This window comes from Pseudorca crassidens, chromosome 1 (genome assembly GCF_039906515.1).
Source record: "Pseudorca crassidens isolate mPseCra1 chromosome 1, mPseCra1.hap1, whole genome shotgun sequence".
NCBI lineage: Eukaryota > Metazoa > Chordata > Mammalia > Artiodactyla > Delphinidae > Pseudorca > Pseudorca crassidens.
Genome location: NC_090296.1, coordinates 27,492,394 through 27,508,141, shown reverse-complemented (window position 1 = coordinate 27,508,141; position 15,748 = coordinate 27,492,394). Strand labels below are relative to the sequence as shown.

General features: G+C 38.8%; 1 protein-coding gene across 16 annotated transcripts in view; it reads left to right on the top strand.

Annotated features, from left to right (window-relative positions):
• The window catches only part of TTLL5 (tubulin tyrosine ligase like 5), a 306,516-nt gene that overhangs the window by 192,035 nt on the left and 98,733 nt on the right, over positions 1 to 15,748 (top strand). The window lies entirely within an intron of this gene.

Sequence of the window (15,748 nt, the reverse complement as noted above, 5' to 3'; positions counted from 1 at the left end):
TTCTGGAACATTGCCTATCTCCCCTTCATGTAGTTGTTTTTCTGGGGTTTTATCTTGTTCCTTCATCTGGTACACAGTCCTCTGCCTTTGCATTTTGTCTATCTATCTGTGAATGTGGTTTTCGTTCCACAGGCTGCAGAATTGTAGTTCTTCTTGTTTCTACTCTCTGCCCTCTCCAAAAGATTATTCTGATGGCCCTTTAATTAGGATGGAAGTTCTATGAGAAACTCTTTGTGATGGGCTGTGTCATGCCGGCCAGAAGAACTTTGAAAGATTTTTATGAGGCTTCTGTTCTATTCATGAAGTTAGAAAGTTTTCCCAAGCCAATGAAACATGGAGTACCCTTCTAGTGTTGGAGAGTCTCCTGCAGAGACAGGAGGTGGCTGTGGCTCACCACAGGGACAAGGACACTGACAGCAGAAGCTCTGGGAAGTACTCCTTTCCGTGAGCCCTCTGGGAGTCCGCCATTAACCCCACCAAAGAGCACCCTCTAGTAAATCTTGAGGGCAGCAAATTTCAGTAGACTTGTCTTGACACAACAGAAGCAGGTGCCAGTGTAGCCTTGTTGTGGACTTGATGAATAAGAGACCAGTTCCTAGTACAATGAAGGGTTGTTTCTATAGATTGTAGTTGAAAGTACCTTGAGAATGGGCTCTTAGATGCAGTGCACACACACACACACACACACGTATACACACATGGAGTGGTAAGAAAAAGGCTTGACTGTTATACACATTTTATTGTCCCCTCTTTAGCCTTATAGCTTTAAAAAGAAAATCTCCTTTCTTGTGATTTCCCCAGTATCTTCCCTATTTTATAAAAACATCATTATTTATAAAGAAAAGAAAAAGGACAGGTAGAGAAGGTTACAAAATAAAAAAGAAGAAGAAGAAAGGAAGAAAGGTGGAATTCTGGCATTGTCTCCCATTTCCCTTGGCCAATTGAGAATGGGGGCAGAGACAGGTTAGTGAAACCAGAAAAGCTATAGACTTGACTTCCATATCGCCAGCTGTTTTGCTTCCCGGGGAAAATAGGAGAAACGAAAGGAGCCTAACTGATGTGATGAGGCAGGAATTCTAAATTTGTGACACTTTGCAAGCTGTTTGTGTGTACTAGGTTTGAACCCAGCTACAATTCACTGTAGAAATTCTTGGAAACTGGCATGTCAGCTGCCCTAGACAATCTGCACGTTAACTTTCACTTTGAAAACTTTTCCTGGCTTGTCTCTGCAGGCTGTGAAAGCTAGGTGATGGTGGTCCAGTTTTACAAGGCCCAGCTGTGCTTGTGTGTACCTGTGTTGTTGTCACAAAGGCAGCAGACTTTTCCCTTTATTTTATAAAAATCCTGCTGAGCTGGATTCAGTCTTCATTGTTGAATGAACTGGTGTCAGGGAGTTCTCTTTTGGCTTTCTTAAAGGTCACCCTTTGCTCACTTCTTTTTAAGTTCACAGCTCCATTTTTCAGGCTTCATGTGGTATGCTGGTTATGCCAAAGTAAAGAGCTGGATCAAAGACATTTCTTGTTAATAAGGCTAAGGATCCATCTGTCTTTGCAGATCCAGACTGTTAATAGATACAGGACCAAGGAACCTCCATCTACAAACCTGGCTGACTCCCAGAATCCTAAATTGTCTTCTAGAACAGTGCTGTGAACTTAACCTTTTGAAAGGTTTGGTTTTATATCCAGCCTTGTGTTCCGTAAAGCTTGCCCCCAGATTCTCTGCCAGATGTACTGAGAAATCCAACTTTGTCCTAATTTCCTCCTCCTGGGGATCATTCCATCAATCATGGAGTGGTACGAGTATGGAGACAGCAGAAGTCTGGTTCACATTCTGAATCCATTGTCAAGTCCAGCTGGCTGGGATCTCACTGTACTTTTAAAGGGCAGGCATATCAGCTCTTAGCTTTTTGACTGGATACTTCAGTGTGTTCTTTCCAGATGTATGTCCTGGTCACACAGTATTAATAAAACCAAAGTTAAAGTTAGCCAGAATAATCCCCCTAGACATTTTTCAGTCATCACTACCGCTTCCTTTTCCTTTTCTATGTATCTGCTTATTGAATGAATGATCAGAAACCTCCCCTCTCAATTGCTTATAATTCTGTATTTCAAAGTATGTATCTTACTTGGACCCTGCTCATGTTCTTAGTCTCTTTTGAGTCTTGCTTGTTTTTTCCTTCTTTTCTTCTGATTGATTTTGAGCCACCTTATTTTAATGTATTGTCCTGCTTCCCCTTTCGGCATGTGTAGTAAACAATAGGTGATAGATTTATTTTGGGGGTGCCAATTGATATTATACTGATACTAAGACCCCTTATCTAGATTCTTAGTTTTCAGGGCACATCTTTGTCCTATGCAAACCCTCCCTTTATTCCTCAAGGAAAATGAAGCTCACAAGGGTCAGGCTATTGAATCAATCTTATTTTCTCTACTTAATAATTGAATTACTATGTCCAAAGAGAAGCAGTCCTTATGATTACTAATTTGTGATTTACGGTTCTAGTCCTGTGATTGTGATTCAGTGTATGATTTCATGTGCAACAAAGGAGCTCATACACTGGGAACAGAAAAGAAGAGATAGAGATAAATTAGATGCTGAATATATTAACTGATAACTGAGATGTCAACTTCAAGCCAAAATCTAACAGATTAGCAAACCAAGGATTTGGCAGCCCTTAGAGAAGGAAAAGGGAATCACTTAAGCCCAGCATTGATTCACGAAAAAAATAAGTCATGCTAGACTAACCTCATTTCCCTTCATGGTAGAATCACCTTAGTAAGAGAAGATCAGGGGGACAAAAAAAGAATTACCATAACTGCGTTTCGACAAGTCATGATGATATCTTGTGAGCACGAAAGAGAAATGTGAACAAGATAACACTGTCATTAAGAATCTTTGATAACTAGACAACTGTACCCAATGAATCAGTGTAAGATTGAGAATTAAGTCATTGAGGCTCTGTGATTTGCTCAGTAGGTCACCATTTTTTAATCAATGAATTAATTTATCCATTCATATTTATTTAGGTGCCTACTATATACTAGGCACCTACATATCTAGAAGGCATACTAAGCCTATTTTCAGATGACATGAAGTAGGGTGGGATACTGAATACCTTGGATGAAAATCAGAATTCACAATGATTTAAACAGGGTAGAATGATGAGTCTAATTCATGGAATTTAATAAGAAAAAATATAAAAGCTCTTCACATGGTTTCAGAAATTCAAGTGAAGAAGGCTTAAGGGTTTAAATTGACTTTAAGCGTAATAGAAGTTAACAGTTGAATAAGGCTGTCAAAACCAGTACTATCATGTGGGAAATTTTTTACAACATATTGCCAGATTGTAAAAGCAGATTGTAAAGCAGATAGTGCAGAATCACTCTGTTTGTGCGAGGGAAATACACACAGAGGAAGTATGTACCTCAGAATGTTGACAAAATGTTCATAGTAGCCATCTTTGGTTGTTGGAGTGCAGATGGATGACTTTTGTTTTTTACCTTTCTATCTTTTTGTGTTTTCCAGGTTATGACATTTTGCTCCTAAAAAAAAAATTGCTTTTGTTTCATTTTGAAGAGGTGAAAGGCAGTGTAGCCAGTGCTGATAATTCAGGCTTTTACTAGCAGGAGTGGGGGTGGGGAAGAAGGATGGTGATAATCTCCATCATTCATCAGTGCCTGAACAGCTGCCCCTCCCTGGTAATCAGCATGATTAGTAAACACCCACTTCCCCACAGGGGCAGCACCCTGCCTATGGTTAGAGCATTCTCTGGCTGGCTTGGTTTGGAGCAGCAGGTCTCCATCATGAGGACGCGACCTCAGGTGAGGACTGCCGTGCAGCGGCTGTCTCTAGCTGGGGAGACCTGGCTCCCTGGCTCACACACACTGAGTGACTCCTGAGTCCTTTTTTCAGATCCACTAGATTGGCTCCCCCGTTTATCACCCAGGTTACCCCACGTGAACATAGTACTTGGTAAGGGGAATATAAATACTTCTTTGCTTCTCTTCTTTCTGAGAAGTGATAGAGTTGCTCACACCTGTTCCTTAGCATCCTTATTGTTCGTTTTCACAAAGGTTTGGATTCACTTTCCACAGGAACGATGTTAATAATAGCAGCTCACATGTATTGAGCATTTATTATGTGCATCAGACATTGTGCTATGCTTTAGATAGATTATTACATTTAATTCTTGAACCAGCCCTGTGAGATGTGGGATTGAGTTTTATTCCCATTTCACAGCTGAGGAAACCAAGGCACAGAGAGGTTAAGTATGTTGCTTTAAGTGGTAGAGCTAGGATTTGAACCTAGAAGTCTTGTTCAAGAGCCCAGCTCTTCATCATTAAGCTGTGCTGCTCCTGTTCTGAGAGTTGTCCAGTTCAGAACCTGCAGTGCAGATCCAGGGGCACAGGGTCTCTGCTCTCCCTCCAGAATTCTCTCACTTACCCAGCTCTTGCACTGGTTTTGATTCCTTTCCAGCATCTAAAACCTTTTATTTCTTCTTGCCTTCTTTCTTGGATTATTTCTTTAATCCTTTCCCAAGAGCCTGTCATCCGCTCAAATAAACAAAATATTTAAAGGTTTTTAAGCTTTTCATCCTGTTCTCAAGCAGGAAGATCAGACCGCATTTATAATTTCATATAGTTCTGTGCTTTTGACCTAGCATACAGGTTGTCAAAAGTTCACATAGTTTTTCCAGATAATTTCTGAACTTTTCTGTACCTCTGATACTACCTCTGTTGTACTTCAACTCTTCCTGCAAAGGAACCATCTCAGTATAACTCCATAGATTCAAAATAGAAAAGATAAAAGTATAGTCTTATCTCAAGGAACAAACTCAAAGGTAAAAAAAATAAATTTTTGCCTTTAACTCTTGCATTTTTTTTTGCAGCACTTGCATTTTTAGAGATTGTTTTAAAATAATTTTCCAGCACAAAATTTCTCTAAGCAAGGCACCTGTCACCATGAGCATAAAATCTCTTGGTCTGTCTAATTCATTCCACTTAAATAATTTTAGGCACACATTTCATTTGGCCAGCTATCACTGTTCCCAGTCAGCAGTTACTAACAGCAAGCCTTAAGACTTACTAGTAGACATTTTCAGTATTATTTATTAAATTTATTAAATTGATATCTATTGGCACATGCAATTCGACTTTTATTCTTTCACTAATGAAAGTAGTTCTCATTCAATGGAAGCCTTTCATAAGCATACTTTTTTTTCTTGGAGACTACAGTATGCAATTTTAATGCTAAACTTAATTATCACTGACCTTTTGACTCTCTTCTAACTACATATAACTTTTATTTATTTATTTTTTAAATAAATTTATTTATTTTTTGCTGTGTTGGGTCTTCGTTGCTGCATGCAGGCTTTCTGTCGTTGCGGTGGGTGGGGACTTCACTTTGTTGTGGTACGTGGGATTCTCACTGCGGTGGCCTCTCTTGTTGCGGAGCACGGGCTCTAGGCGCGCAGGCTTTGGTAATTATGGCACGCGGGCTCAGTAATTGTGGCTTGCGGGCTCTAGAGTGCAGGCTCAGTTGTTGTGGCGCATGGGCTTAGTTGCTCTGCAGCATGTGGGATCTTCCTGGACCAGGGATTGACGCGTGTCCCCTGCATTGGCATGTGGATTCTTAACCACTGTGCAACCAGGGAAACCCATAACTACATATAACTTTTAATTTCATAATAAATCTTCAGGCTCAGGTTCCCAGAGCCAACAATTCTTTCTGCCTTTCAAACAGAGTGCTCATTTACCATCATTACTGTCACTCTGCTTACATATCTCTCACTTCTTCAGACCTTCTGGCCAGCTTATTTGATCCTTCAGGGGCTAAGGTACTTTTCCTCACTGTTAGTATCATGTCTGCTAGCTCCCCTTGAGTCTCTGTCCAATGCTGTTCCTCCGAGGCTTTGAATCTCTCTTGAAAGTGTCACCTATTCCAGAGTCCAGCCATTCCTGACTTTCCTCCACCTCCTAATCTTCCCTGGGGATTCACCTAAACGAGTACACTTCCTCCAGATTATGAGCAATTTGAGAGCGGGAGCTTGTGTTTTTCTTCTTGGTAGTCCCTGCACATCTAGGAACAGTGTCCAATAAATGCAGGTTGAATTTCGCTGAAATGAAATAACTACCTAAGCATGTATTTTTACATACGATTCCAGTATTGCAAAATTCATGAAGAGAACAAATAATTTTATAACTAAAATCAAGTAAGTTGAGAAAAAAGATATAACATACACACGAACAGGAAATACTGATAATTAGGTTTTTAATGAAAGATAAGGGAAAATGCATAACTTTTTATTTGCGTATTTGTCTTTTTTTAAAAAAGTACTACCTCCATTTCTTGAACCCCAGGACTGTCTGTAGTTTCTCTAATGTTTATTGTCACTTTAAAAATGTAGACTTCCAATTCAGTACTCATAAGTGCAAACTCTAAGCACACTCTCTCTTTGTATGCTTATCTTATAAGAAATAGAGAACTGAGGTTCATGAACTCACCGTTCTCTCTTATCCTTCAGGTCTCCCCCCACCACCACCCAAATTCATGATCCCATGATCATATAATTAATATATACTAAAAAAATTATATGAAGCTTACCTTCCACATTATTTTTTTCATGAAGTATAATTGACATATAACATTAGTTTCAGGTGTACAACATAAAGATTCAATAATTGTATATATTGTGAAATGATCTTTTTAAATTGAGGTAAAATTTACGTAAGATAAAATGCACATACCTTAAATGTTCAAATTGATGTTCTGACAGGTTTATATATCCACCGTACCACCACTCAACATATGATATAGAACATTCCCATCACACTCCAAAATTTCCTTGTGTGTCTTCCCAGTCAATTCTACCTCTTCCCCCATAATCATTCTTTTGACTTCTCTCATCATAGATTAATTTTCCTTATTCTTTTTTCTTTATTGTGGTAAAATACACACAATATGAAATGTACCATCTTAATCATTTTTTAAGTATACAGTTCAGTGGTATTAAATACATTCATAGTCGTGCAGGCATCACCACCATCGATCCCCATAGTTCACACCACACTGAGCAGTTAGAACTTACATAAAAATCCAACATAAAAATCCAAAGTCTGTCTTGACAACCTGGAGGATGGAGTTCAGGACAAGCACACTTGCTAGGGAGTAAGAGGACAACTTTGGAAATGAGGCAACCAGAAAAGGGGAACCTAACTTGTATGTATAAATTTCATCCAAATCTTGGGCTGACCTCTGGACAATGTATATGCAAGTTATACTCCAAACTATACAGCTGAAGCTAGAAGAACTGAACATAGATCTGAGCCACAGCCCACCGAGGGGAAGAAAGAACTGCAGTTTGAGTTCAACCAGGTTAACTGCCTATACACACACACGTACGTACTCACTCTTTGGAGCAACATAATATAGTCCAGTATCTACAACGTTTCACAATATCCAGGATACAATATGAAATTATTCAACATATGAAAAAAGTGGGAAAATAGGACCCATTTTCAAAATAAAAGATAATCAATGGAGACCAATCCTAAGGAGGCTCAGATGATAGAATTAACAGACAAGGATTTTAAAGTGGCCATTATAACTATGAACAAGGGTGTAAAGGGAAATAGACTTTAATGAATAAAAGGTAGGAAATTTCAAGACGAATTTCCAGATGGAAATTTTGGAACTGAGGAGACCAATATCTGTAATCCAGAATAAACATATTAACAATATTGAATCTTCCAATCAGTCAAGATATGGTATACCTCTGTACTTATTTAGGTTTTGTTTAATATTTATCATTAATGTTCTATAAATTCAATGTAGAGACCTTATACATTTTCCAGTATATTTATTCTTAGATATTTGGTGTATTTTTATGATATTGTAAATTGCATTGCTTTTTAAAATTTCACTTTCAATTAATTTATTACATTGAAATTTCAGTTGTGTATTACTGGCATATAAAAATATAATTTTATTCTGTTTATGGACTTTGATTCCTGCAACTTTGCTTTTTTTTTCTTATGACACTGGCTAGGTCTTATATTACTAATTTTGTATAGAAGTGGTGAGAGCATACATCTGTCCTTTATTCCTGATCTTAGAGGAAAAGAATTCAGTGTTTCACCAATAAGTATCATGTTAGGTATAGATTTTTCATAGATATCCTTTATTAGGTTCAGTAACTTTCTTTCTGTTCCTGGTTGACTGAGAGTTTCTGTCATGAATGGAGATGAATAAATTTTGTCCAGTGCATTTTGATATCTAATAATATTCTCATATGATTTTTCTTCTTTATTCTCTTAATGTGGTGAATTACATTATTGATTTTTTTTAGCCTTAAATCACCGTAAATACCACTTGGTCATGATATATATCCCATACATGAGACAGATAGATTGATTATATTTGCTAATATTTTATTAAAACTTTTTGTGTGTATGTTCACTAGGCGTATTGGTCTGTAATTTTCTTGTAATGGTTTTGTCAAGTTTTTTTTTATATCAGAGATGTGTTAACATCATAAAATGAGTTGAGAAGTTTTCCCTTCTCTTCTCTGAAAGATTTTGTGAAAGATTGAAATTATTTCTTCTTTAAATGTTTGATAGAATTCATTGAAGCCATCTGGGCTTAAAGTTTTCTTTGTTAAGAAGGTTTTTGATTACAAGTTAAATTTATATATTTAGATTTTCTCTCATCGTGTCGTTTTCAAAAAGTTGTATTTTCAAGGATTTTTCCAATTCATCTAAGTTGTTAAATATTTGACATAGAGTTGTTCATGATATCTCCTTATACTTTTAATATCTATATTCTCTGTATGATGTTCCCCCGTCTTCATTTCTGATATTAATAATTCATGTATTTTTTTCCTTGTGATCAGCTTGCTTGGAATTTATCAACTTTTAAATTCTTTTCTTATAGCCAACTTTTGATTTTATTGATGTTTCCTGTTTGCCCAGTTTCTATTTCATTGTGTTAAAATGTAAACTGAAGTACATTAAATTTTCAAAGAGTTCATTTGAGCACACATTGATTTTAATTGGGCAGTGCCAAATTGAAAATGGGTAAGAGCACTCCACTGGCACAGACTAAGGGAAAGGCTTTTTTTTTTTTTTTTAATAGAGCAGACTCTTAAGCAAAGTAAGCAAATTATTTGGCTATAGCTTAAGTGGTTGCCTTACTTGGGAAAGCCTAGTTGGCTGTTTGTAATTGGTTGTTCTTAAATTTCACTTTTCAGATGTAAGTGCAATGACTCCGGCGTGGGTTTTGGTTTGCTTACACAGACTGCCAAGACATTAGAGCGACCTCAGTCTGATGGCTTCCTTGTTTAATTACTCTATTGGTTTCTGCTCTTATTATTTTATTTTTTATTCTCCTACTTTGTTTAACTTGCTTTTATTTTTCTAGTTTCTTAAAGTGGAAGCTTAGAACATTGATTTTACGTATTTCTTCTTTTCTAATATAGACATTTAATACTATACATTTCTAAGGGCTCTTTTCACTGCATCTCAGATTTTGTTTGGTTGTGATTTCATTACCATTCAGTTTGATACATTTTCTAATTTCTCTTGTGATTTCTTCTTTGATCCATAGGTTATTTAAAGTGTGTTGTTTAATTTCCAAATATTTGGGAATTCTCTAGATATCTTGTTGTTTTAAAGATATAAAATTAATTGATTTTTAATTTAATACCATTCTGGTTAGAGTGTACTCTGTGTGATTTTGATCTTTCAGTTTTTATCGAGATTGGTTTTATGACCCAGCATTTAGACTGTCTTGGTGTATGTTCCACATGCACTTGAAAAGAATATGTATTCTGAAGTTGTTGGGTATAGTTTTCCATAATTATCAAATAGATTGAGTTGGTTGACAGTATTGTATAAATGTTTAAGTCTAGGTTGGCAGTTCTTTTTGTTTTCCTTTCAGCACTTTAAAGATAGCTCACCAGTGTTTTCTGGCCATCATTTTTTAACGATAAGTCAGCTAATCATTTGCATTGCTGTTCCTTTGTATGTAATATTACCACTACCACCGAGCACCCCGCCACCCTGGCTGCTTTTAAGATTTTTTTTCTTTATTTTTAGTTTCAGCAGTTTGACTGTGATCTGCCTGCGTGTGGATTTCTTTGTACGTATTCTGCTTGGGATTTGCAGAGCAGCTCAGGTCTTTAGGTTAATGTCTACAATCAACTTTGGAAATTCCCTGCCCTAATCTCTTTAAATATTTCTTCTGCCCCATTCTCTCTTCTCAACTGCTGGGATTCCAATTTTATACCTGTTAGATACTCTCCTCTACTGTGTCCAGTCTGCTGTTAATCATTTTGAATGCACTCCTCATTTCTGATTTTATATTTTTTTCATTTCTAGGATCCTTGTTTGGTTGTTTTTTGAAAGATTTCATCTCTCTCTTGAAATCCTCCATCTGTTTATATGTGTTTCCCAGCTTTTACATTAGACTCTTTTACATATTTATCATTGTTATTTTGAAGTTCATGTCTGCTAAGTCCAACATCTGTAACACCTCTCAGTGTCCTTCTATTGACCATTTTCTGACATGGGTCATATTTTCTTGCTTCTGCATGTCTTTTATAATTACTAATCGTATGCTGGACATTTTAGGTAAAACCACAGACTTAAGTAAATAATGTTCACACACACATACCCTCGCCCCCCCCCCCCCAAAAAAAAGCCATGCTCATCCTTTTCTCAGGCTGCTAATGTGTGGGAAAGGGGCAAAGGGAGAAGGGGTTGAGCCAATCTGATAATTAAGCTGGGTCTGGACTTTGTTGTAGCTTTAATTAGATTAAATTCACCTCTGGCTGCAGATGTCTTGGGGCCAGGATGGGACCACCAGTAAGATTCTAAAGAGCCTTCTGTGCAAAGAATTTTGAAAAACTTATATTCACCCCTATGAATTTGACACCTTCCTTCTGGTGAGATTGGAGTGATACTAACAAATATGGTTTTTTAATATTATATAATGAAATATGTCAACATTTGGAAGGTCTGCATCACTCAGTGAACCAGTATTCCTAAGGACTAATGCTTGATGTTACAAAAATCTCGTATGGATACAAGATCCATTCAACATGCAGGATAGACCAACAGAGTATGAAAAGCTCATTGATTTGGTTTCAGATTCTACAATACTAACTTTTAGACTATACTACATGTTGAGTTTTGGTGAAGGTCAAAGAACAATATCCACAGTTTCTCTGAAAGGGACTTTAATCAGTCCCTCCCCATCCCCCAGCCTTCAGTGTCCCCATGCAATTGATGAAAGAGTTGATGGGTGGCTACAGATTCGTTCTATGCTGGGGCTTCTAAAATATCATACCAGCCCACATGCAGGTGTTAAAAGCTCGTCAGAAGTTTAGCTGGTAGTGCCTTAACCCCCGTCTATGACACATTCCTCCTCCTCCCAGGGGCCATCCTGGCTAAAAGTGAAGAGCTTGTCACTTCCTGGGATTATATTCATTTAGGTTTACTGTATGTCCTCGGCATTTTGTTAGGTTTGAAATAAGTATGATTTAGCAGCTTATTCAGCTTATTATTATTTTTCTTTATTTTTTTTTTTTTTTGCGGTACGCGGGCCTCTCACGGTTGTGGCCTCTCCCGTTGTGGAGCACAGGCTCCGGACGCGCAGGCTCAGCAGCCATGGCTCACGGGCCCAGCCGCTCCGCGGCATGTGTGATCCTCCCGGACCGGGGCACGAACCCACGTCCCCTGCATCGGCAGGCGGACTCTCAACCACCGCGCCACCAGGGAAGCCCAGCTTATTATTTTTTTAAGGTAAAAGTGACAGTCTCTTGAAACTTTCTACTTGCTCAGAAGCATAAGTCCAACAGAAACTTTTGAATGTTTTCTGTTTTTTGCCTTTGATTTAACCACAAGATGGTGAATGCCGGAGCTATAATAAAATAGAGAGGGTTCTATTTCCTTATTTCTGAAAGTGGAGGGTAGGACTCCCCTTTGGGATCATGAGTTTTAGGAGTTCCAGAGGCCTGTCCAGTTCACTCTCACTCTCCCTTGAGCACCGTCTAGAACAAAACAAAGGAAGCCACTATATTTATATGGATAGAAACCACGCTGAAAGACTGGGGAGAATGTTAGGACAGAAACAGGCAGTGTAAACAGAAAGTCCTTTCTCTGAGGTGGCCAGTGAAGAGTAGAAGAAGGTAGACTGATGGCTGCTTGTAGATCACACCTTCAATCTCTGAGATGATCGGCTCTAATGGAGGATCAGGAAGGAGGATTGAGCAGAAAACTGACTGCTTACAAGGGTAGATTATATAGGTGCCCCCTTCACTTGTGGATTGAAGAGGAGGAAAAATCCATCCCTTTCCAGATAACCTGTTTTAGTCCTCAGCATAGAGCATTGCAATACAATTATAATAACCATTTGTATACACTATACATCAGGGCTTTTCTTTTTAGTAACTTGGAGCACTTTTGACCTCACAACAAATACTGTACTCATGACTAGATTGTGTTAACTTTGCAACACAGAATCCTCTGGTGGAAAATGGCCGAATTTATGTTTTCTATATACTAACTTAAAGAACTGTAGGGCAGCAGTGAAATGGAATTGTTTGGGAGGGGAATGAATAGTAATAATAGTAGTAATGGCGGTGGTGGTAGTATATTTTTGGATCCCTTCCTATGTGCCTGTACTTTCACTTGTGTTCGCTCTTTAATCCCCACAATAACCCTATGAAATAGGTACTATTATCATATCCCCATTTTACAGAAGAGGAAAGTTTAAGAATAATAAAGATAGAGAAGTTGGATGTAATAAAGGCTGCAGTAGCGTCTGTCTAGTCTCTCCTCATCCATTTGGTCTTTGTAGATGTGATCCCACCCCAGCTGCCCTGGGAAGGATTAGGAATGGGACACACAACACTCCATGAAGAATCACTCTGATTTTGTCCTTGGAAATACCCCCCAAAGCTAAGGGGGTTCCCCACCACATTTTATAATGACTCTCTGATCACATAGCTTCCTTATTCTGGCCAGCACTGCTTTGTACAGCTCGTGGGAGTTCTTCTCTCATTTGTAGGATTTTGGGCATTTACAGCACCTTTCCAGCACTTACTGTGTGTCCCAACTACTTTGTTTGAGATTGAAAATTTATAGGCAAAGAAAATGTAGCCTCTGCCATCCTTGAATATCTATACATTCCATAACGTGTAGTGGAATAAGTGCCATGGAGGTGGGTAGATATTCTTTCTTACCAAGAAATAGTAAGATTGTCCCCAGAAAGCACCTCCTTCATGGCCTTACAGTGTTTCTCATTAGAAGCACCATTGGCATTTTGAGAAGCACATATTTTCCTAGCACAGGGCTGGCTTTTCCTTATATTTTTTGACATTTGGCACACTTGACCTCTACCTATTAAATGTAAGTAATCCCCCACCCCCATTATTAGGACAGTTGAAAGCACACCCACACACTTGCCAACACCCTGAAGAGGGCAAGGACGTCCTCGTACGTGGTCGCTCAGGTTTTGCTCAGACTTGGTGGAGGAAGCTGGGGAAATGGACGCGGAATCATACTCTTTGTACAGCTGTCACATTCCTCCATCTCATCCCTACCGTACCATCTTGAGACATCACATCATTCTTGGGAAATCTTTTTTTTTTTTTTTTTTTTGGCTGTGCCGCGCAGCTTGCAGGATCTTAGTTCCCCCACCAGGAATCAAACCCGTGCCCCCTGCAGTGGAAGCACGGAGTCCTAACCACTGGACCACCAGGGAATTCCCCATTCTTGGGAAATCTTGACACTGAAAGCATATCTTTATGAAGAGGGCAACAGCCTGCTCAGGAGTTTTTGCTTTGCTAAAGACCCATGCATTTTACAAATTTCCTTCGAGTTCCTTACAACCAACATCCATTTGATGGAACAGATATTAAACCAGAGAGAAAGACACAGCCCTTTAGTGTGTTTTGGCTAGAAGTTGGAGGGAATAGGGCATGCTGCAGGAAGGGCAGTGATGGTGAGAAACATTTAGCCCTGCAGTGCCACGGTGTAATACAGAAAGTAAGACAACGTTCTAATAAGAGGATGCGTGGTTTAGAAAAATTCGCCGTATTGTTGGCAATTAGCTGCATATGTAGTCAGGACAAGATACAGCATAGTTCACTTTGAATCTTTGAATTTGAATCAGTTGTTAAACATCCAGGGCATTCCCACAGCTAACTCTTTTGAGTCTGTCTGTCCTACTCTAGAAATAATAAAGAAGTGTAAGAAGTTATTTATAGGGAACATATACAATATTATATGTTAGTGTTGAGCAAAGAATAACATAACAACTAAATTTTATAGAGAATACTTGAATCTCAAAAGTTTGGTGGGAGTAGAAAATGTATTACTAGTAAACTAGAATGAACTGAGGTTCAAGAAGATGGAACGGAATTTTGGATGGAAATGGAAACTCATAGCTGCCATAGAAAGGACTATGTCAATATGTAATCTCAGGCAAAACCCAAGTAACAGTGCACCTGGTGTCCTCCGTGTCAGTCATTACAACACTTGCATATTGTTAACCCCCAAAGCCTGTGCTTTAACTGTGAGATACCGTGCCCTGAGTAACACCCACTGGAATTCAAAGCAAGCAGGTTTCTCATGGCACTGACCACACTGCCTTAGACAGCTGAGCACTCCTGCACCCATCCAGTGTTGCACTGTAAAAATTCCTTCCTCTTTGCTAATAGCCTCCACTTGCTTAAGCAACTTCTTTCTGTGACTTGGAGACTGCACTTATGTTACTGATGAGATTAAAAACAGCTTTCACTACAAAAGCTTATGTTGTTGCAGTCTGTTCAGTGTGTGTGCAGTTGGACGAATAAACCTCCTCTATCCAGAGTCCCTTGTTTGATCTTCTCTTGCCCACTGTCCTGCCCCTTACACATCCACAGACCCCTGCTGAGGCTCTGTCCCTGGTCACCTCCAAACAAGGGGGCCTAGTTACAGACTCTGATTTCTGATTACAGCAGGAAGGCATTAAAGTAAATGCCTGCTAGGAATATTGGTTATGAAAGCAGTTTTTAGAAAGTAAAACCAACCTAGCTAGCCCGTGAGGTGAATTCTGATATAAGCTACATAGTTATATAAATCCTTAAATATCAAATCCCTAAGTCTGGATTGCCTCTTGTGGCTACAAACTTCTGTAACCAGCGAGCCAGGAATGGAAGCAGAATCACAATTGATGAATTTTCTAACCTTGGGCCCGGTTATCATAAATAATAGTTTCATTCTAGATTCAAATTCCTGCCTTAATTGGTATGGAAATCTCAGAGTTATTCATCCAGGCAGTTCCTGCTGTATTATCTGTCTCTTCCGTGTGTTCACGTGTTCATTGGATCAGCTCACTCCTGCCTTGAGCCTGCTTTTCATTTACACCTGAATACCTTGCTCCATTGCCTCGCCTTCCACTCAGAGCTCACTTGGTTCCCTTTGCTATTTGCTGTATCTTCAGTAAGCTTTTCTCTTCCCTCACTAATGAGAACAGAGATCATGGTTTCCTCTGGCCCCTCCCTTCTTAACCCCAGAAGTCCTATTTGACTCCCACTCAGCACTTCACTTTGTGAATAATATTAACATTTTATTCACATAGTCGGGTATTTATTTACATGTGTTCCTTGGTCTCCACATTTCCTCACATCTCTAGAAGCCCCTTGGGAAAAATCATGTCTAATAACACGCACACTGAGACAATTCAAGAGGGATCACGGAAGATC